The sequence below is a fragment of the Hypanus sabinus genome, chromosome 6 (genome assembly GCF_030144855.1).
Source record: "Hypanus sabinus isolate sHypSab1 chromosome 6, sHypSab1.hap1, whole genome shotgun sequence".
NCBI lineage: Eukaryota > Metazoa > Chordata > Chondrichthyes > Myliobatiformes > Dasyatidae > Hypanus > Hypanus sabinus.
The window spans coordinates 26161834-26185116 of NC_082711.1; positions in this window are offsets into that span (position 1 = coordinate 26161834).

Genomic DNA, 23283 nt, shown 5'->3' on the forward strand with positions numbered 1-23283 from the left:
GGGGGGGGGGGGTTGCGCTGGCTGACTCTACAGCCCTTTGCAGCCTCTTTCAGTCCTGCACTTTCGAGCCGCCATACCAGATGGTGCTGCAACCAATCAGAATGCTTGCCGTCATACACTTACAGTAATTTGCAAATTTGCGGCAGCGTTGGGTGACGCACCAAATCTCCTCATAGTGCCCCTGAAGCTGAGCGGCTGGCATGCCTTCTTCACGATCGTATTAATGTGTTGGGCTGAGGATAGTGGCATCCAGGAACTTGAATCCACTGAGAATTGGTGTGTGATCTCCCAAAGATACTGTTCGAGGGTATGTTCTATGTTGAAAGACTGAATTTAAAAGTAATGTGAGGTGATAGACAGGCAAAAAGATAAAGTGAGAGAGGGACGAGGCCATGCTCAGATTGGAGGAGCAACATCTTATATTCTGTCTGGGTAGCCTCCAACCTGATTGCATGAACATCGATTTCTCAAACTTCCGGTAATACCCCAACCCCTCCTTCTCTATTCCTCTTTTCCCTCTCTCACCTTGTCTCCTTGCCTGCCCATTGTCTCCCTCTGGTGCTCCTCCCCCTTTTCTTTCTTCCATGGCCTTCTGTCCTCTCCTATCAGACTCCCCCCTCTCCAGTCCTGCATCTCTTTCACCAGTCAACTTCCACATCTTCACTTCACCCCTCCGCCTCCTAGTTTCACCTAGCAAGCTGTGTCCTCTCTCCCCTCCCCCACCTTCTAGCTCTGACTCTTCATCTTCCTTTCTCCAGTCCTGCTGAAGAGTCTCTGCCTGAAACGTCGACTGTACTCTTTTCCATAGATGCTGCCTGTTGGAGTATCTTTATATTGCACATTTCAGGCTTATCGACACTAAACTGCCCTTGATCTGGCCTTACTCTTTCTGATAGGAAAAGCAGCCAAAACCAAAAGTGAAAAATGAGTTTATGTCATATACAAAAGGAAAATGGCAAATCGGTTTATTACTGGCATGTGTACTGAGGCACAGTGAGAAACTTCCCTACCATCCGTATAGATCAATACATTACAACAGTGCGTTGAGGCAGTGCAACATGAAACATAACCAAGTACAGATTAGAGTGTTACAGTGCAGGTAGACAGCAAGGAGCAGGGTCACAATGAGGCAGATTGTGAGGTGCAGAGCCCACCTGATTGACTAGGGAATCACTCAGCTTCTATCACTGTGCGGTAGAAGCTGCCCAACATGCTTTCAGGCTTTTGCCCAGTGGAAGAGGGGAGAAGAGAAAATGCCTGGGATAGTTGGGATCTTTCATTATGCTGCCAATGTTACCAAGGCAACGAGAAGTGTTGAGTCCACGCAGGGAGGCTGATTTCTGCGGTGTGCTGAGAGCCGTGTCCACAACCCTCTGCAGGTCCTTGCCCCGGGCAGAGAAGTTGCCACGCCAGAATAACGCGCACGCAACGTGCTGGTGGAACTCAGCGGGTCAGGCAGCATCTGTGGAGAATAATAAACAGCCAATGTTTCCGGCTGAGACCCATCACGAGTGCGGCATTCTGTGTCTGTTTCTCGGGATTTCCAGCATCGGCAGAAACACTCGTGTTTATGAGTTGCCGTCATGCATCTGACGTACAATATATGTGTGTGCGCAGGCACAATTAAATCTAACTTATGGCAACATCACAGGCATATAACATCATATAAGCAGCATTCGCGAAAAAAACCCACACATTAAACATTAAGTTGTGTATATAACCATGGTGCTATGAGCTAGCACCACTGAATGTATTGACCAATGACATTAAGAACGTTAAGAGCTCTGCGGCATGTTAATTCTTTTTATCAAGTTTAATCTTGAAATAAACAACAGAAGTTAAATCGGCAGTGACAGCTCATCTATAAAAGTTGTTTTGATTGGAGACGCTCCAAAATCAGGCAACAACTCCCGGGCAAGTTGCCGGTCAGTGATTCCTGAACTTTATGAATGTCATGGACCGCTACCATTAATGAAGGGTCCCCGAACCCCAGATTGGGCACCCTTGCTCCTGGTGGTCTCACCTGAATGCTGCAATTTGCCAGCACTGCCTCTGGAGCGGATGTCCATACTTACGGAACCTTTGCGACTTCAGAAAGGATATGACATCCTCTTCTCCCCCACCTCTCGTGGTTTGGCGGCGGCAGATCCTGATTTTCCGCCATCACCCACCCGCCCCGTCTTCTTTGCCCCTCTCCCTGCCCATTGTCCGTTTCCGAAGGCGATCCAGTCACCTGAGGAAGTGATGCCGCTTTGCCCCCAAGGAGGCTCTTTTAAATCCCCTCGGGAATGGGCAGATAACGTGGAAGAGAAGACAGCTTCCTCCGACGGGCTCCGAACAAACTCTACTGTGATCCATCAAATGACAGCAGTAAAATAGAAGCGCTGCACGGTAATATTCAGACAACATCACTGTAGCGTGACCTCTTCAAAACCGCCAACTACGGGCAGCCTGTGTCCAACAATGCAAATTTAACTGCAAGTGAAAATATTCCTACATTTTTAAAATATTCGGGTCCATTCCGAATTGTTAGTCTGACTACAGGATTAAATTACTTTTGGACCCCAAGGGCAGCCTTTCTTTACCCCACTTAATCCGTGTTTTTCTTAGAGGAAGCTCCACCTTCCGCAGCCGAGACTGACAGATAACCGAGAGTTTAAGAGCCTCCAGATTCGTACCCCAGACACAGCAGAGTAAACAACACTAACTGCGTTTCGGAAAGGTGGGAAGGTGCCCTGGGATGTTTAAACTTTGCTACGGGCGCTACGCGAGCGGAATGATTTCCTCTTCATTGCCATCAGGTGAGGAGAAACTTGCACATATCCTCCTTAGCGACCTGTGAACTTGTTCAGGAGGTCAAAGGGGAAAGAAAAACAGATCCCATTCCGGCATCGCTTGCCAGAAAATGCGGCAAGTTTCCAGTAAGCTTTTAATCTTTATAGCTAGTGCATTGAGAATGGACCCGGGGTTAGTGGGATGTTCTTGTGTGAGATGTGGGAACTCTGGGAGACCTCCACTCTCCCGTGTAACTACATCGGCACAGTGCATCGAGCTGCAGCTCCTTAGAGACCGTGTTAAGGAGCTGGATGACCTTCAGCTCTTAAGGGAAAATAGGATAGGAGCCACCTCGTAAAGGAGGTAGATGCGGGAGGCAGGTACCCGGGTGGGTGTCAGGTAGAGGGAAAGGGAATAGGTAGCCAGTGCAGAGTACCCTTGTGGCCGTTCCCCTCGAGAATAAGTATACCGATTTAGATACAGTTGTGGGGTGGGTGGGGGGGGGGGGGACATATTCCAGGGTTGTGCTCAGAAGCGAAGGGGGATTCCATAGTTAGAGGGGCGAACAGGAGATTCTGTGAACGTGGAAGAGACACGGGGATGGTAAGTTGCCCCCCCCCCCACGTGCCGAAGTCAGGGATGTCTTGGATCGGGTTAACGGCATTCTAAAGGGAACAGCCGGAAGTCCCGGTGCATGTTGGTACCAATGCCATAGTTAGCAAAATGGATGGGGTCCTGAAGAGCGAATTTAGGAGGTTAGTTCGAAAGCTAAAAAGCAGGACTCCAAGGGTACCAATCTCCGGAGTGCTGCCTGTACCACGCGCCAGAAGGGGGAAGAACAGGATGGGCTGGCGGGTGAATGCATGGCTGAAGATTCGGTGCAGGGGGCACAGGTTCAGATTCTGGATTATCCTGATCTCTTCTGGGGATGGTACGACCCGAACAAGAAGGATGGGTGACACCTGAATCGGAGGGGGACCAAAATCCTTGTGGGCAGGGTTTAAACTAATTCTGCAGTGGGTTGGAAACCGGCATGGAGCAGTTGATGCACTGTGAGGATGGTCAGGCAGAAGATCGGACAGTGGGGTGAGTTAAGGTGTATCGAGGGGGCAAAATTGAAAAGGGTGATGAATACAGGACTGAAGGTGTTATATTTAACTGCGCACAGTGTATGGAATAATTATCTTGTAGCACAGTTAGAGATGAGCAGGTATGACATTGTGGGCATCACTGAGCCATAGCTGGAAAAAAGATCATAATTGGGTGCTTAACATCCAAGGGTACAACTTGTATTGAAAGGACCAGCAGGTAGGCAGAGGGGGTGGCGTGGCTCTGTTGATAAAAAAATGAAATCAAACCCTTAGAAAGTGGCGACATAGGATCAGAAGGTATAGAATCATTCTGGGTTGAGTTAAGGAATTGCAAAGGTAAAAAGACCTAACAGGCATTATATACAGGCCTCTGAACAGTAGCCACGATGTAGATATAAATTATACCAAGAGATAATGTCATGGTTCTGGTTGGCTGTTCCCCTTTAACGCTCCTTTCTCTCTGATTATACCCTAATTTCAGTTATTAGATTTCCAATTGCTGCTAGTTTACTTAATTACAGTACACCTGGGTTTCATCAGAGTCTGTGAAGTTAGTATGCTGGCGTCACTATCACAGGTTGTCAGTTTGTTGGTCTATTAGACAATAGACAATAGGTGCAGGAGTAGGCAATTCAGCCCTTTGAGCCAGCACCGCCATTCACTGTGATCATGGCTGATCACCCACAATCAGTACCCCGTTCCTGCCCTCTCCCCATAGCCCTTGACTCTGCTATCTTTAAGAGCTCTATCTAACTCTTTCTTGAAAGCATCCAGAGAATTGGCCTCCACTGCCTTCTGAGGCAGAGCATTCCATAGATCCACAACTCTCTGGGTGAAAAAGTTTTTCCTGAACTCCTTTCTAAATGACCTACCCCTTATTCTTAAACTGTGGCCTCTGGTTCTGGACTCCCCCCAACATCGGGAACATGTTTCCTGTCTCAAGCGTGTCCAATCCCTTAATAATCTTATATGTTTCAATCAGATCCCCTCTCATCCTTCTAAATTCCAGTGTATACAAGCCCAGTCGCTCCAATCTTTCAACATATGACAGTCTTGCCATTCTGGGAATTAACCTTGTGAACCTACGCTGCACTCCCTCAGTAGCAAGAATGTCCTTCCTCAAATTTGGAGACCAAAACTGAACACAGTACTCCAGGTGTGGTCTCACCAGGGCCCTGTACATCTGCAGAAGGACCTCTTTGCTCCTATTCTCAACTCCCCTTGTTATGAAGACCAACATGCCATTAACTTTCTTCACTGCCTGCTGTACCTGCATGCTTTCTTTCAGTGACTGATGAACAAAGAGACCTAGATCTCGTTGTAATTCCCCTTTTTGTAACTTGACACCATTCAGATAGTAATCTGCCTTCCTGTTCTTGCCACCGAAGTGGATAACCTCACAGTTATCCACATTAAACTGCATCTGCCATGCATCTGCCCACTCACCCAACCTGACCAAGTCACCCTGCACTCTCATAACATCCTCCTCATATTTCACACTGCCAACCAGCTTTGTGTCATCTGCAAATTTGCTAATGTTACTTTTAATCCCTTGATCTAAATCATTAATGTATATTATAAATAGCTGCGGTCCCAGCATCGAGCCTTGCAGTACCCCACTAGTCACTGCCTGCCATTCTGAAAAGAACCTGTTATTCTCATGCGATACTTCATTCCCTTGTCCAATTAGAATTGTTAGTTCAAAGTTCAGCTCCAGTTTCAAGATAGTCCCTGTAAATCCCGTATCCTTGTCAAGATTCCTCCGGTTTGCTATTCTACGTTCATGTCTACGCCAGCATTCCCAACTCAGTTGACATGCCAGTGTCCTGCACTTGGGTTCTCCTCAGTTGCCCCGTGCAACAGATGGAAAAGGCATGTAGAAAGGACGATGTTGCAATTGTCATGGGGGATTTCAATTATACAGGTAGATTGGGAAAATTGGGTTGGTACTGGATCTGAAGAGAGGGAACTTCAGTAGAATGCCTATGAGATGCCCTTCGGAGCAGCTTGTGGTTTATCCCTCTAGCGAAAAGGCAATTCTGGATTGGGTGTTGTTTAATGAACCAGATTTGATTAGGGATCTTAAAATAAAGCGCCCCTTAGGAGGCTGTGATCATAATGATAGAATTCACCCTGCAGTTTGAGAGGGAGAAGATAATGTCAGATATATCAGTATTATAGTAGAGTAAAGGGAATTTTAGAGTCATGGGAGAGGACCTGACCAAACCTGATTTAAGGGGACACTAGCAGGGATGATGGCATAACAGTTATGAATGGAGATTCTGGAAGGAATTCGGAAGGCACCAGATAAATACATCCCAAGGAAGTATTCTAAAAGGAGGATGACACAAACTGGGCTGACAAGGGAAGATAGAAAAACAAGAGGGGGCATATAATAGAGTAACAATTAGTGGGGACTTAAGGGATGGAGAAACTTTTATAAACAGCAGAAGGCAACTAAAAAGCCATGCTGGGGAGGTAGTAATAAAAAAAACATCATCCTCAGTGTTTCCTGTTTATCCAAATGGCGGCAGGCTCTGTTCAGCAGGGAGATGACAGCACTGTCGACTCCAGTGTGTAGGCAACCTGCAGGGGATTGAGAGTTGATCTGACCGGGGCTGGAGGTGTGCCAAGACTGGCCTCTCTAGGGTCTTCATGATGAGTGTGGTCAGGGCCACTGGAGGGTAGTCTGGTCTTCTTAGGTACTGGCCTTCTTAGGTACTGGAACCACACAATCAGATCCTTTCCGGCTGAGACTCAGATTGAAAATGTGCTGGAGATCCCCGCACAGCTGCTCAACACACTCCTTCAGGACCTTGGGGTTCACGTGATCCGGTCCTGATGATTTGCCATGTCTTGAGTTTCCCCAGAGCCTTTCTCACCTGCTCCGTAGTGAAGGTGAGTCCATGATGACTGGGGAGTTGGTGGAAGGTGGGGGCTGGGGGAGGTGGGAATTGGGACGATAACAGTTGGCATGTGGATGTGTGCAGGGCAAGGAAGGAATGTGGACTGTGGTAGTCCTGTGTTGTTCATCCTGTGTTGAATTGGAAAGGGGGAGGAGGGTGGAGGGGAGGCATTGGTGCTGAGGGATCACAGGGTACCTCAGCAGCTGGACTGGTGTGCTGAGGAGGTGTGAACAGGAGGGCAATTATCAAACCCATTGAAGAATTGGTTTAACTCATTAGCCCATCTGTGGCTGCATTCTGAGGCCTTACAGCTAGGCCCATTGAAGCCAGTGATGTTCTTCATGCCTCTGCACACCTCCTGTGCGCTACTTTGCCCAAGCCGGTTCTCCAACTCTCTCCTGTATTCCTCTTTAGCCGCCTAGATATATGCCCGAAATTTAAACGTGTTGGGGGCAGAAATAAGTGCTTGAGAATCTGAAAGTAGTTACGTCACCTAGACCAGACGGACTGCACCCCATTCAGTTTGAAAAGAGGTAGCTGATGAGACTGTGGTAGTGATGTTTCAAAAATCACTGGATTCTGCAATGGTTCGGGAGGACTGAAACATTGCAAATGCCTCTGCACTCTTTAAGAAGAGAGAGATGCAGAAAAAGGAAATTATAGGCCAGTTAACTTGATTTCTTAAGGATGAAACTTCAGAGTACTTGAAGGCACATGATAAAATAGGCCGAAGTCAGCATGGTTTCTTTAAAGGGAAATCTTGCCTGACAAATCGGTTGGAATTCTTTGAGGAAATAACAGGCAGGATAGACAAAGGAGAGTCAGTGGATGTTGTGTACTTGGATTTTCAGAAGGCCTGCCTGAGGCTATTTAACAAAAAAAGAGCCCATGGTATTACAGGAAAGATACGAGCATAGATAGTTTGGCAGACTGGCAGCAATAAAGGGGGCCTTTTCTGGTTGTCTCCTGGTGACTAGTGATGTTCTGCAGGAGTTGCTGTTAGGACCACTTCTTTTCACATTATACGTTCAATGGTTTGGATGATAGAATTGATAGCTTTGTGAGTTTGCGGATGATGTGAAGATTAGAAGAATGGGCAAAAAAGTGGCAGATTGAATATAGTTATGGGAACTGTATGATCATGCACTTTGGTAGAAGGAATAAAAGCATAGACTATTTTCAAACTGGGGAGAAAATTCGAAGATCAGTGGTGCAAAGGGAGTTCGAGAGGGTCCAGGGGAGGTTCATGAATATGATTCTAGGAATGAAGGGGTGAATGTGAGAAGTGTTTGATGTCTTGGGCCTGTGTTCACTGGAGTTTGGGGGGAGGGGGGGTGAAACCTATTGAATACTGAGAGGCCTAGATAGAGTGGATGTGGAGAAGGTGTTTCCTATAGTCTAGACCAGCAGGCACAGCCTCAGACTTGAGGGACGTCTACTTAGAACAGACATTGGGAGGAATTTCTTTAGCCAGAGGGTGGTAAATAGGTGGAATTCCTTGCGATAGGTGATCGTGGAGACCAAGTCATTAAGTATATTTAAAGCAGGTGTTGATAGGTTCTTGATTGGTCAGGCCATGAAAAGTTATGGGATGAAGGTAGGAGAATGGAGTTGAGGAGGTTTTACAAATCAGCCATGATTGAATGGTGGTGCAGACTTGATGGGCCAAATGGCATAATTCTGCTCCTATATCTTATGGTTTTAAAATGTTGGAAGCATTGTTAAGAAAGAAAAAGTCATTGAGAATCCCACTAATATCGAGCTGAGTCACCACGAGCCTAGTAACTTTCAATAAATCTGCTGGAGACTTTTAAGGAAGTACAAGAGATACTGCAGATGCTGGAAATCTACAGCAACACACACAAAGTTTTGGAGGAGCTCAGTGGGTCAGGCAGCATCTCTGGATGACCAGTCCTGATGAATGGCCTCTGCCTGAAAAGTCCACTGCCTGACCTGCTGAGTTCCTCCAGCATTTTGTGTTGCGGATTGTAACCATGGGATCGAAAAACAGTTGTTAGCCAAGTGAAGAGTTCACAAGTGTGAGATAATATTTGTGCACAAACAGAGAATTGCTTAAAGGAAAGGGAACAGACACAGTGAATAACTGTGCTATTTTCAGACTGTTGCAAGCAGGGATCAGTACTGGGGTGGTAACTATCTGCAATCAGGCTGAAAGGCATTTCAACTTAGCTTGTCGTAATCATAATGTTGGTCGGCAAAGTGCTCACTGAGAAGGGTGTAGAGTTTGCAAAGAGTAAGGATAGGTTAACTGGGTGACAGTGGGATATGGCAAAGTGCAAGATTTTCACTTTGATAGCATGAAGAACTTTCATTGATTCTGTTGTGGTTATTATTCTATAATGGACTTACTGCGAATGCCCACGAGAAGATAAATCTCAGGCTTGTATATGGTGACAGATATGTACTTTGATAATAAATTTACATTGAGCTTTGAACAATGAGAAACTATTAAATTTTGGTGCTTACAGATTTTTATTTATTTGCTTTAAATGTTATTTATTGAGATACAGTGTTGAACAGGCCCTTCCAGCCCTCTGACCCCTGATTTAACTACGGGACCACAGGGCAATTTAACCTACCAACCGGTACTGTGGTTTGGACTGTGGGAGCACCCGGAGGAAACTCGCGCTTTCACAGGGAGAGTGTACGAACTCCTTACAGACAGCGGCGGGTATCGATCCCGGTCGCTAGTATTTTAAAGTGCTGTGCTGACCGCTCTGCTACTGTGCATTTGAAGATAAAACAAAGTTACTAGCAGGCAATTAAGTAGGAGAATTGCACATTATTCTTAATAGCAAGGGGCTGCTTAGCTTAACAAAGCCTTTTTGGATTTGGATACAAGGAAACAGCAGAGGTGGTGTATATGCCTCATTAGGCTAATGACTAGGCCATGAGGCCTGAGGCAGATCAGGCGTGATTATATTGAAAGGCAGGGCAGGTTTCAAGGGCAGTGTGGCCTCATCCTCTTGTTTTCTTATGTAATTCTGGGGCTCAAGTGCTTTACTCTGGGAAGTGTTTGACCAGAGTCTGTCCATATTTGCTATAGTTTGGAAGAATGAAAGATAATCCCATCAAAACTGACAATGAATTTTGAGAGGCAGGAGCAGTAGACGGTGAGATGGCAGGGGAGCAGAACTGCGGGCATAACGTCAGGGTGAGGGGGTCACAAACTGAGTTGGGAAGAAATCTCTTCACCAGAGGCATTAGCAGCTCAGTAACTGAGTGTTCATCGCCACGTGCTTTCGGAATTGGGAGTACTAGAGATCAGGCAGGGATGTGAATTTCAGGAAAATCTGGACGAGAATGGATGTCATGGTAACGTAGCGGTTTGTGTAAAACTTCACACCACCAGTTCAGTGCCTGCCGCTGTCTGTAAGAAGGTTGCATGTTCTTCCCCATACTGGGAGGGCTTCCTCTGGGGTTTCCGGTTTCCTCCCACATTCCGAAGGATTCGTATGTGTGCGTATTATGTTGGCACCGGAAGCATGGAGACTCTTACCGACTGTCATGGGTAACCCTAGTTTGGAACAGCATCCAGAGTTGACCCTATGAACTGTGCTACTATTAAGAGAGAGAGGCGTCCAGCGCAATGAGAGAGAGAGAGAGAGAGAGAGAGAGAGAGACAGAAACTGCTCGAAAGATTGGTGTTATGGTTCCTCTGAAAGTTGTTTACCTTTCCGCAAGGACACTTGCCCGCTTGTTAAAGTTCCTGCAGAGAGAGGAGGACGGAGCAGGTTGATGAGCAGGTGTCCAACATGTGGAGATAAAAACCAGGTCCGCTGTTACACAGACAGACACACCGCGAGACACACAGTTCGGACACTGAATGAGCTTTGTTGCACCCACAAGGTGGTGGGGATTTGGAGGATCCCACCTCCCTGAAATGTGTAGGTTGTAGATGTACGCGAAGCATTTTGCTGTATGCTTCAACATTTCAATGTACATGTGACAAATAAGGTTCACCTTCCTGTTTATGTTGAGCTAATCCTTTTCTTATTCCTATTTACTAAATTACTAAGGAATATAACTGGAGTGTAAGTAATGGAGGTATCCCCAAATGCAGTAAGTGTCATAAGGTGGGCATTGGGAGCAAGACACAGACACTGAACTACCTGGAACAGGACGTTATGCACTTTATGCAGTCCAGTGTAGGTCTGTGGTCCAGTGTAGCTTTCTCTGTGTTGTTTGTTTTTACGTAGTTCAGTCTAGTTTTTTGTACTGTGTCATGTAACGGCATGGTCCTGAAGAACTGTCTCATTTTTACTATGTACTGTACCAGCAGTTATGGTCAAAATGACAATAAAAGTTGACTTGACTTGACTAGGCGTGAAAAGGAAGCAAGGAAAGAGAGGAGAAAGGACACTGGACACGACACTGGCCCTGGATAAGACAAGGATTCTGGGCCTGGGCTAGGACTTGACGAGGATAGCGGAACCAGGACATGGAACTGGGAACTATGAGCCTGGGCTTGGACTCGGAGCCAGAGACTGGACAGGGACCCAGAACCTGGGTCTTGACTCGGGCTCGGACCCCAGAACTAGGCGAGGACATGACAAGGTTACAGGACGAGGAGAGGCACAGGACAGGACAAGTGACTCCTGGACGGGACAGAGGAACCCCAGCACAGGACGAGGGAATCCCAGCACTGAGCTGGGAAAGGTACTCCTGTGCTGGGCGAGGCACATGGACACAACGAGAACTCAGAGCCGAGGGAGAGACAGGAACATGGAACACCGAGCCAGGGCCCCTCTTTAGGTACAGGACATAGGGCCAGGACTCATTACTCAGAACACTGAGCCAGGACCCCTCCCTGGGTATGGGACGTAGGGCCAGGACTCACTACACAGAACACTGAACACAACAAGACAGTTCCCAACACTAGGTAGCAGCAATACAGCCAGACCTACCTAGCAAAGGCATGGAGACAGACAGACAGACAGTTCCAAACAGGGCAAGGCTCCAGGCAGAGGCAGGGCCCCAGGAGGAAGGTGAAGGGAAGGGATACAGAGAGGGGGTTAGGACAGGAACAATCCAGCTGCCAGAAGTTGAATCCTGAAGCTATTTATGAAGCCAGTCCAAACGAGAATCAGCTGCCTCAACAGAAACTGGGGAAACCCGGAAAACCTGGAATCAGGAGCATGGACCGGACTGTGAACCGGAATGCGGATTGCACAGACTGGACCATGACAGTAAGCGCCCCTTAAGTGATATTGTGCTGAACTATACATGACATGGCTCACATCCCGTGCTTCACCAGAAGATAATCCTGCAGCCATACTTGCGTTTTGGGATCCCAAAGGTCTACATGTCTTGAGGTCTACCATTTATGGCCAACTTTCGAGAAGTTTCACTGCCTTTGAAGTGCGTTAAAATGCCTCTGATGATCAAATACATTTAAAAACAGTTCAAAAGAAAATTTAAAAATTATGAAGTGATAAACTTACTTAAATTGCATTTAAGTGCTGTAATTTAAACATTGTTTAAGTAAAAAGAAGAATGTAAAGCACTTATCTACAATTAACAGTTGAAACCAGACCAATTACTCTTCCACATGTGTGGGGTGCATTTCATATGCCAGCCACCAGCCAGCCCCACAGTAAACTGGGGAGCCAGGGTGTGAAGTGCGGCCCCTCTCTCAATTGAGATGCTTGTACATTGTCCCCAGATTCTGGTCCTGAGTCCAGTGCTGGAATGTGCAGTCAGATGTGTCAGCATATAGCCTCCGGCTGGTCTATGCTCTCTGTGTTGTAACATACAAATGCAGAAGTCAGAGACCAACTGGCCTGCAAAGAGAATATTACAGGCAATTCCCCCTGGAACTGCTAAGAAAGTACTTTTCGGGCCAGTGTCTCTCCAATTATAGTTCAATGGAATTCAACCATACCTTGCATTCAACCTGAAGATGTTGCTATCCATCCTTAGTAGCTCCTTAAAAAAAACACGTTGTGAGATTGGTACAAAGGATGCATCAGTGAGTCTGGAGTAAGATACAGGTCAAACCAGACAAGGATAGAATATTTCTTATCTTTGAACCATACATTGAACCTGTTAGGTTTGTAGCACTCTGGTAATTCATAGTCATCATAACTGATCCTAGCATTTTATTCCAGATTTATTTATAGACATCTAATCCAGTAACTTACAATTATTGTGCAGAACTCAGTAATCAGTAGCATTCTGACCAAGGTCAATGGGTTGGAACTGTGACCTGTGATGCATAGCAGAAATTGCCATTTATACTGCATTCAAAACCACTGGCTAAAGAAATGAAAGAAAAAAAGATGGTTTTATTTGTGAAGTGTACATCGAAACATACAGTGAAAAGCGTTGTTTGTGCCGAAGACCAACACACTCCCAATATACTGGGTGCAGCCCAGAAGTGTTCCAGCGCCAAAATAGCATACACACAACATATAAACCCTAATCCATATGTCTTTGATACCAGAATACCTGGAGGAACCCACACGGTCACAGTGACAATATAAAAACTTCTCACAGTCAGTGGGTTGTGGGGGGTGGGGGAGGGAATTGAAACCCATCTTATTGCTTGCGCTGTTAAGTATTTCGCTCTCTGCTACACTACCAAACCATACTGTGAGGAATGAGACCATAAGTACCAGTTGAATTGGGCCAATCGGCCCATCCAGCCTGCTCCACCATTCCATCATGACTGATTTATATTGCTTTGCAATCCCATTCTCCTGCTTTCTTCCCGTAATCTTTGAGGCCCTTACTAATCCAGAACCTATCATCCTCTGCTTTAAATATATCTCCTCCGGTGTCTGTGGCAATGAATTCCACAGATTCATCACCATCTCGCTAAATAATTTCCTCCTCATCCGGCACAGCCAGGAGCTCACCCTGCCTTTGCAGGACTTTCCACAGGTGTGGAACGCTGGCCCATTTGCCCTATGGCCTGGGCAGTTGGGTGGGTGGTGAGTCTGGGTAGTGGGCAGGGCACAGTCTCTTGTTAGAGATTCAGAGGGCAATCTGCTGCATTGATAAGTGTTTTTTGACTCCCACAGGATAAACGACACGCCAAAAAGAAAGAGCTCAGGTCCTGCATGTGTCGGAGCCCACCTCACCGGACGGAGCAAGCGGGGAGCCGTGGAGCGATACCAGATTCACGCCTCAAGATGGTCGTTCTTCAGCACACATTGTAAAGGAGAACAAAATGATTGTTACTTTGCATCCTAGTCAACTAAACAGAACACACTATAAGCATAAAGAACACAGGAAAAAAAAGCACAATATATACACATATAAAAGCAATCCAATAAGCACAATTTATGAGTAACCATTTGAACGTGGTCATATATCCATAAGGTTGATTGTATGTACATAAAGTGATGCTGGGTACAGGAGTGTCTGTACATAAGTTGACTGACAGGAATTGATAAAGTAGTGATGGTGGGAGGTGTTTTGGTGGATTAGTGGGTGGGGGTGTTGGTCAGCCTGATGGCTTGGGGGAGAAAACTTTCTTTGAATCTTGTGGTTCTGGTGTGGATGCTGTGCAGCCTGTTCCCTGATGGGAGAGGGGCAAACAGTTTGTAAGCAGGGTGGGTGGGATCCTTCATGATATCATTTGTCTTGTTCTGTCTTTCTGTGTACACCGTATATCCATGATGGCAAATAGGTTGGTGCCAGCGATGCATCGTAGCTAGTTTTTGGGTCCATCAATTCCGTCCTTACCCACCAGGTACCCATTTATACTAATCCTGCTTTCCAGCACTTTTATTTCAAAGCCATGGCATTTCGAGCACTCAGCTAAATGCTCCTTAAATATTGTGAGTGTACCTGCCTCCATCACTCCCTCAAGTCCTACCTGTTCCTCAGATTCCCTCTAAACCTGAAATCTGTGTCCTCTGCACCACCAGGAAAGCAAGACCAGCTGGCTGCGGGCAGGATGAAGCTCAAGCCCTCATATTGCTGTCTGCTACCTTTGCCCATATCCCATGAAATGATGTCAATTGGGAAAATAACCATTCTGTCCATGGACAGCTCGAAGTGCAGTAGGCTTAGAGATGCTAGTAATTTTGAAAAAGTGCAGAGGAGATTTAGGAGGATGTTCCCAAGTGTTGAGGGACTGAGTTATGGAGAAATGTTGAGCAGGTTGGAGCAGAGGACTGTAGGAGAATGAGGGGTGATCTCACTGTGGTATATAAATTCACGCAGGGTATAGACACTGTTTGTTTGCCAGGGTTTTGTAATCAAAATCTAAAAGAAAGAAGCTTAAGGTGAGGGGAAAAAAATTTAATAGGAACCCGAGAGGCAAGTTTTTCACCCACAGGAAACCTGCACAGTGTCAAGGAGAATGAGCCATTCCCACACAGAGAGCACCAGAGGTCAGGAGTGAACAGTATAAGCTTGCTCAGCTTTGTGTGTCTATATAAGGTCCACCAGGACCACCAGCCTTCAGTCTTCCAGTCTGAGTGAACCTCTTGGATGCTAAAGACCTCACATTATTTGGATTCAGGTTCTAAAAATATTGCCTTGATCAAACTGGATGTGGAATTTCTGCCCATGGGCTATAACAAAAACCATGAGTGGCAGCAGGGAAGAGCAATTGGTCTCCTGGTCGGATAGTTTGGTCTTTTTAAAGTTAGCTGTATCTTGGTACTGCTTGGGGTAAGGGGTCAGAAGCCAGCCACTGCTGCATTGCACGTTTTCCACAGCAGGTGGCGCCAAGAGCCCACTAAACCAAATCATCAACTCAGAATCAGAATTGGGTTTATTATAACCGGCACGTGACCTTAAATTTGTTAACTTAGCAGCAGCAGTTCAATGAAATGCATAATCCAGCAGAGAGAAACAAAATGATAATAATAATCAATAAACAAGTAAATCAATTACATATATTGAATAGATTAAAAAACGTGCAAAAACAGAAATACTGTATATTAAAAAAAAAGTGAGGTAGTGTCCAAAGATTCAATGTCCATTTAGGAATTGGATGGCAGAGGTGAAGAAGCTTTTCCTGAATCGCTGAATGTGTGCCTTCAGGCTTCTGTACCTCCTACCTGATGGTTACAGTGAGAAAAGGGCATGCCCTGAGTGCTGGAGGCCTTTAATAATGGACGCTGCCTTTCTGAGACACCGCTCCGTAAAGGTGTCCTGAGTACTTTGTAGGCTAGTACCCAAGATAGAGCTGACTAGATTTACAACCTTCTGCAGCTTCTTTCAGTCCCGTGCAGTAGCCCCTCCATACCAGACAGTGATGCAGCCTGTCAGAATGCTCTCCACAGTAGAACTATAGAAGTTTTTGAGTGTATTTGTTGACATGCCAAATCTCTTCAAACTCCTAATAAAGTATAGCCACTGTCTTGCCTTCTTTATAATTACATCAATATGTTGGGACCAGGTTAGATCCTCAGAGATCTTGACACCCAGGAACTTGAAGCTGCTCACTCTCTCCACTTCTGATCCCTCTATGTGTTCCTTCATCTTACCCTTCCTGAAGTCCACAATCAGCTCTTTCGTCTTACAGACGTTGAGTGCCAGGTTGTTGCTGCAGCACCACTCCACTAGTTGGCATATCTCACTCCTGTACACCCTCTCGTCACCACCTGAGATTCTACCAACAATGTCAGCAAATTTATAGATGGTATTTGAGCTATGCCTAGCCACACAGTCATATGTATATAGAGAGTAGAGCAGTGGGCTAAGCACACACTCCTGAGGTGCTCCAGTGTTGATAGTCAGCGAGGAGGATACGTTATCACCAATCTGCACAGATTGTGGTCTTCCGGTTGGGAAGTCGAGGGTCTGATTGCAGGGAGGTACAGTGGCCCAGGTTCTGCAACTTCTCAATCAGGATTGTGGGAATGATGGTATCAAATGCTGAGCTGTAGTTGATGAACAGCATCGTGACGTAGGTGTTTGCATTGTCCAGGTGGTTTAAAGTCGTGTGGAGAGCCATGGAGATTGCATCTGCCACTGACCTATTGTGGCGATAGTCAAACTGCAATGGGTCCAGGTCCTTGCTGAGGCAGGAGTTCAGTCTAGTCATCACCAACCCCTCAAAGCATTTCATTACTGTCGATGTGAGTGCTACGGGGTGATAGTGATTAAGGCAGCCCACATTATTCTTAGGCACTGGTATAATTGTTGCTTTTTCGAAGCAAGTGGGAACTTGCACCCGTAGCAGTGAGAGGTTGAAAATGTCCTTGAATACTCCCGCCAGTTGGTTGACACCGGTTTTCAGAGCCTTACCAAGTACTCCATTGGGACCTTCCGCCTTCCGAGGATTCACTCTCTTTAAAGACAGTCTAACATCGTCCTCTGAGACGGAGATCACAGGGTCACCAGGTGCAGCAGGGATCTTCACAACTGTAGTTGTGTTCTCCCTTTCAAAGCGTGCATAGAAAGTGTTGAGTTCATCCGTAGTGAAGCATCACCTCTATTCAAGCTATTGGGTTTCGTTTTGTAGGAAGTAATGTCTTGCACACCCTGCCAGAGTTGTCGTATATCCAATGTCGCCTCCAACCTCATTTGAAATTGTCTCTTCACCCTTGAAATAGCCCTCCTTAAATCATACCTGGTTTCCTGGTCTAAGCCTGGGTTGCCAGACTTGAATATCACAGATCTAGCCTTCAGTAGCCGATGTACCTCCTGGTTTATCCAAGGCTTTTGGTTTGGGAATGTACAGCAAGTCTTACAGGTCCTAATGAACAGCTTACTCATCCAGGTTTGAAGATGAATCCCTGAATACAGTCCAGTCCACTGATTCAAAGCAGTCCTGTAGGCGCTGCTGTGCTTCCCTTGTCCATACCTTCTTGGTCCTCACTGCTGGTGCTGCAGTCTTCAGTCTCTGCCAGTACTCAGTGAGTAGAAGTACAGCCAGGTGATCAGACTTCCCGAAGTGAGGGTGTGGAATAGCACGGTAGGCATTCGTGATGGTGGTGTAGCAACGGTCCGGTGTGTTGTTTCCTCTGTTATTGCAAGTGATCTGTTGATGGTAGTTGCTTAGTGATTTTTATTTCAGACTGGTCTGGTTAACATCTCTCAAAACACTCATGTCTGATTTAAGCCACAAGTATGATTCTTGATTAAATTTCTGTCTGGATGTGAACTTAAAATAAATTAAAACAGTAATGTATTTCAATAGACTTTGGAAATAAGAAGTTTTAAATTAGGAACCTATTAATTTTATAGCTGGTTGTCGGTACAGAATGAGGCTATTCTGCCTTGCAGCTTGCTGCACCAGGGCTGGTTTATTCTCCCTCAACCCCATTCCCCTACCTTCTCCCCACAACCTTTGACACCCTTACTAGATAAGAACCTATCAACCTCTGCTTTAAATATAGCCAATCTGCCAGTAGTATCGTGGCTAGCGCGATGCCATTGCAGCTCGGGGCATTCCGGGGTTGGAAGTTCAGTTCTGGTGCCGGAGTCTCTGTATGACCTGGCTGTGTGGAGCGCGCCTGTTTCTCTGGGTGTTCTGGTTTCTGTGCAAAGATGTGCCAGGTGGGCTAATTGGTTATTGTAAAACTGTCCCATGATTTAAGGTTAATTAGGGGTGTGGGGTTGATAGGTAGCTGATTGATGGCTAGTATGGACTTGATGGGCAGAAGGGCCACTTTTCCTGTTGTATGATGGAGGCATCACTCACTTTTGAGGCTTTTGACAACGCTAGTAACTTAGAGCATGTTATAATTCTGATGCGGAGAAACAGAAGTTGATGCAAAAGGGTGAACAAGAAGTTGGGAGGCACAGATATGTGATTCGTGGTTGGGGTTGGAGGATAATACAGCGAGAGGGAGGGGATGGGGGGTGAGAGAAGACGGAACTGGGTCCATCCAGGGATCTGTAGGCATGGATGTGAAGATTAAAGTGGAGGCATTGCTTAGAGGGGAGCTGGTGTTAGTTGGCGGCACTGGGGATGATGGGACTCAGTCTGAGTTAAACAGCAAAGTATCTATGTTGTATTGGTCCATGTAGGAGGGAGGGGTTAGATTGACCTTAAAATAGGTTAATGGGTGGCACACCATCATGGGCCTGTACTGTACGGTTCTATGTTTAGGAAAATCCAGGGGAGGCCAGTTAAATGTGCTTCATTCATCTTCCGATTTAATTTTAGGGCTAATTTAGAGTGAGACGAGGGCTTCTGCATGCATCTCCTATCCCCAGCTATGGCCTCACACTCCAGTATCTCGCACAAGCTATCCATGAACCCTTGTGTCTGGAGGAACTAAAGCCTCACCATTCTCTGTGTGCTGATTGGCTCAATTCCCTCAATGCTTCTGCATCATTTGGCCATTTCTGAGTCGTTTTATTCAACATAAAATCTTTGCCGGAAGGCGACAGACTGAATGGCCCCTTTCTCTGCTGTGCATTTCAATCATTCTGGGAGCACGGAACGCACTTGTCTCTGTCAGCTCTCCGAATCCAAACCTGAAGCTCATCCCTACAAATCTGGGATCATTCCCACCAATCCAGAGCTCCACTTCCCGTTGACTCCAGAACCGATTCCTTCTGGGAAATGAGAACCTCGCGTGAAGTCTGCTGTGAGGATATGCACTTGAGGGAACAATAACCCAGTGTCGTCCATTCTCAGAGAAGCATGCTGGTGGAAATATGGAATATCTCGACGAATTCTGAAATATGATCCGTCCCAATCGCTTGCCCTATATATGTCATGCTGCTCTTACAAATCTGGGCCACATCTATCGAGATTCTTTGCGCTCGATCTAGCTGGCAACTTGTTGTTATAAGATTGCTTTTGTACTTGTGATTATCGTGTTTGGTCGTGTTCTTTGCGCTTATTGGGCTGCACCGTATCCAGATTCGGATTTATTCTGTTCCGAAGAATGGCAATAAACCACTTTGAATCTTGCAATTTTTCCGGAGCTGGAAAGAATTTAATGAGACTCCTGGATTCTGAGGCATCTTTCCCAGAAGTTGGAGCCCAGCACTCATTAATCATCAACCCTGTGTGTCATTTAACCAAAGACGGGACCTTGACTCCTGTTATCAGGATCTACCCTGCCCGATTGCTACAATTGTTTTGAGAAGACAAAGTTTGTTTGAGGCTGTGATAAACGTGGAACGTGAAAGGACGATCTCACTCCCATGCAAACCCCAGAGAGAGTCACTTGGTCCCAATTATCAGCGGCAGCGACATACTTGGATCCAAACTCCTTGGAAAAGCCTCACACTGGTTAAAACAAAGCCCACTTCCTGAAAAGAATGAATTCTGAGCTGCAGTGTATCTGGGGCACAGAGCATCGAACGCTAGAGCACAGAAACATGAAGCATGTGCCGACTATGATGCCAATTTAAACAGCACGTCTGCCTGGATGTGGTCTATATCTCTTAGTTCCCTGCCTGATCACGTGTCTTATCTAAATGTCGGCTTCCCCTCTTCCCCAGGCAGTGTGTTCCAAATTACTACTACTTCAAAAGGCACTGCCTCAAAAAGAAGGTATGTATCATTAAGGACCCCACCAACCAGGACATGCCCACTTCTCATTACAAACAGGATGAAGACGCTCCCTCAGTTCCCCTCGACCACCAGATTTCTGAAACACTGCCTCACCATTGTTGTTCCCCTTTCACACTAATCACATTTTTTAAGATATTTCTTATTCTAATTTATAGCATGTTTTAAGTATGGCACAGTACTGACACAAAACAACATGTTTCACGCCAGTCTGTACGGTATGTCAGTGGTACTAAACCTGATTCTGTGTAAAAGAAACTGCAATAAAAATTTCCCCTTCATGCCTTAAAGCTATTCCCTCTGATATTTGATATTTCCACCCTGGGAAGGAGAATCTGACCACTTACCCTATTTGTGCTCTTATAATCTCAATAAAATTTAACTTTTCACCCTCTGCTGTTCCTGAGAAAAAAGATCTAAGTTCGTCCAACCTCTCTGCCTAGCTGCTTCTCTCTAAACCAGGCAGCATCTTGATGAAACTCATCTGCACCCTCTCCAAAGCCTCCACATCCTTCTTGTAATGTGGTGGTCAGTTGGAGTCCGGGAGTTATGGAATATTGAACATAGAACTGAACAGCATGGGCGCTTTGGCTCTTGATGCTGTGCCAACCTTTCAAACGACTCCATGATTAATCTAACCCTTCCCTCCTACACAGCTCATAACCCTCCATTTTTCTTTCAGCCGGGTGATCTCCCAAGTATCTCTAATGTAGCTGCATCTACTACCACCCTGGCAATGTGCTCCAGGCACCTGCTCCTCTCAATCATCCACCTATACTTTCCTCTATCCACCTTAAAGAAGAGGTAGAGTATGGAAGTAGGCCATCCAGCTCTCCATGCTGACTATTAATTCTACACCAACCATATATTGTATTCTCCCCACATTCCTATCATCCCCTCCCATACTCTACCATTAACTCAACACTCTGCATCAGCCAGTTAAATTAGCCCTGCCATGGACAGTCCCAAGCTGACTGTGAATGGAGGAGGGTTGCGCATGGGGCTAGCAACCCCACCCTGTAAAAACCCAGAGCTACAGAAATGCCAATAGAAGTGCCAAAGATCTCACCCGGAGAAAGATATTTGAAGATGGGCTACACCTGGAGGCAACGTGAAAGACGGACAGATGATTCTGGTGAGCTTCTGCTGGCAACCTTGGGGACCAAAGGAGGTAATAGGCTTAAGTAAGGTAAATTCCCAGCAGGATGTCTTTGGAGTGTAGGAGGAAGCCAATGTGGTCACAGGTAGAACATGCATACTCTGGACAGTCAGCACCCAAGGTCAGTATTGAACCTGGGTCTTTAGTGCTGTGAGGTGGCATGTCTACTAGCTGAGCCACCATGTCTCAGATGTTGTATCCCATCGGGCAATGAAATGATACCAGATTCCCGTGATTCTCTAATTTGGCTTCTAGAGGAAGGGCAGGTTAAAAGAAAATACTGAAAATAATCAACAGGGCAGGCAGCACCAATGTAGGGAAAAATAGAAGGAACAATTCAGTGCAGTTACGTAATGGTAACAGGCCTCTTTGGTCCAATGAGCCCATACTACCTAATTACACCCATGAGGAACTAATCTACTGACCAGTGCATTTTTGGATTGTGGAAGGAAACGAGAACAGCCAGAGGAAACCTACATGATTACAGGGAGAATATACAAGCTCCTTAAAGACAGTGGTGGAAATTGAACCCGTGCTGGCACTGTAATAGTGTTGTGCAGACCACCACGCTACCATGCCACCCTATGCTTGAACACAATACCTGAGGAACTAGCTTAATTGGGAGGAACTCCGTGGATCAGGCAGCATCAATGGAGGGAAATGGGCAGTGATGCTTTGGGTGGAGACCCTTCATTTGGACGCAGAATGCTTCTCTATTTTCCTCTACACTGATTTTGCCAATCCAGCAGAATATTTCCATCTTTAGAACAGAGATGAGGAGGAATGTCTTTAGCCAGAGGGTGGGGAATCTGTGGAATTCATTGTTACAGATGGCTGTGGAGGCCAAGTCATTGGGTATATTTAAAATGGAGGTTGATAGGTTCTTGGTTGGTCAGGGTGTCAAAGGGAGAAGATGGGAGAAATGGATTATCAATCATGATGGGATATCAGAGCAGACCTGATAGACCAAATGACCTTATTCTGCTCCTATGTCTTACAGTCCTATTTTCCGCTTTTATTTCAGAATTTCTGCATCCGTAGTTAAAACGTCACCAATTAATAATTGCCTGGGAATTTTATTTTATACAAGGGCTTTCTATGAATTTTGTTTAGTGCTTTTTTTAAAGCAAAACTACTCCAGCAACCTCAGTTGTTTTTAAATCAACAAATTAGGATTGAGGTTAGGCGATGACTCTTTGAGTAGGGTTGCGAACCTGGAAATGAGTGTTAAGTCATCGCTGTACAGCCTTTTGGGAAGCGTCCTGACCTCTGTTTACACAGGTTAATTTTCATGCCTCGCACTAAAACAGTGTTATATTTAATTTGAGGGCGAGCCTACAAGACCACTGTCTCCATTATTAATACTGGCAATCTTATTTGTCTGCGGTTGCCTGTAGGGACTGTTGCATTTGGTAGCTTGGTTCAACTTTCCACATGTAAATATTACAGAATCCAGAGCAGTTAAGTGGTGCGCAATGCAAACTAAAGCTGTCATTATGCTCCATATAGTTAGCGCCAACTTGTCAGGGCAACTTGAATATTTAAAATACGTATGAAATCCCTTCAATCATCAGCGTCTAGTTAATTATAGCAACTACTTCAGAAGGAAACTAAGAGACAGCTTTCTTAGGAAGCCAACTCTTCGCCTGCATGCGAGGTTTGGAAAAGACCACTAGTTTTAATCTGACTTTGCGAGATATTGATACCGCTTCAATCAGCGCATCCTATCGCGAAAATGCAAACAGTTACTGCTCTCATCCGAGAATGTATCGTGTACCCGAGAACCATCCATCAAGCGCGCGGGCAATTAAAGGGACAGCGGGGGTTGGTGCTCAAAGGGCGTGTGGGTTGCTCGTTGATTTGCACCTCCAGCGGTGGATGCAGAACCCC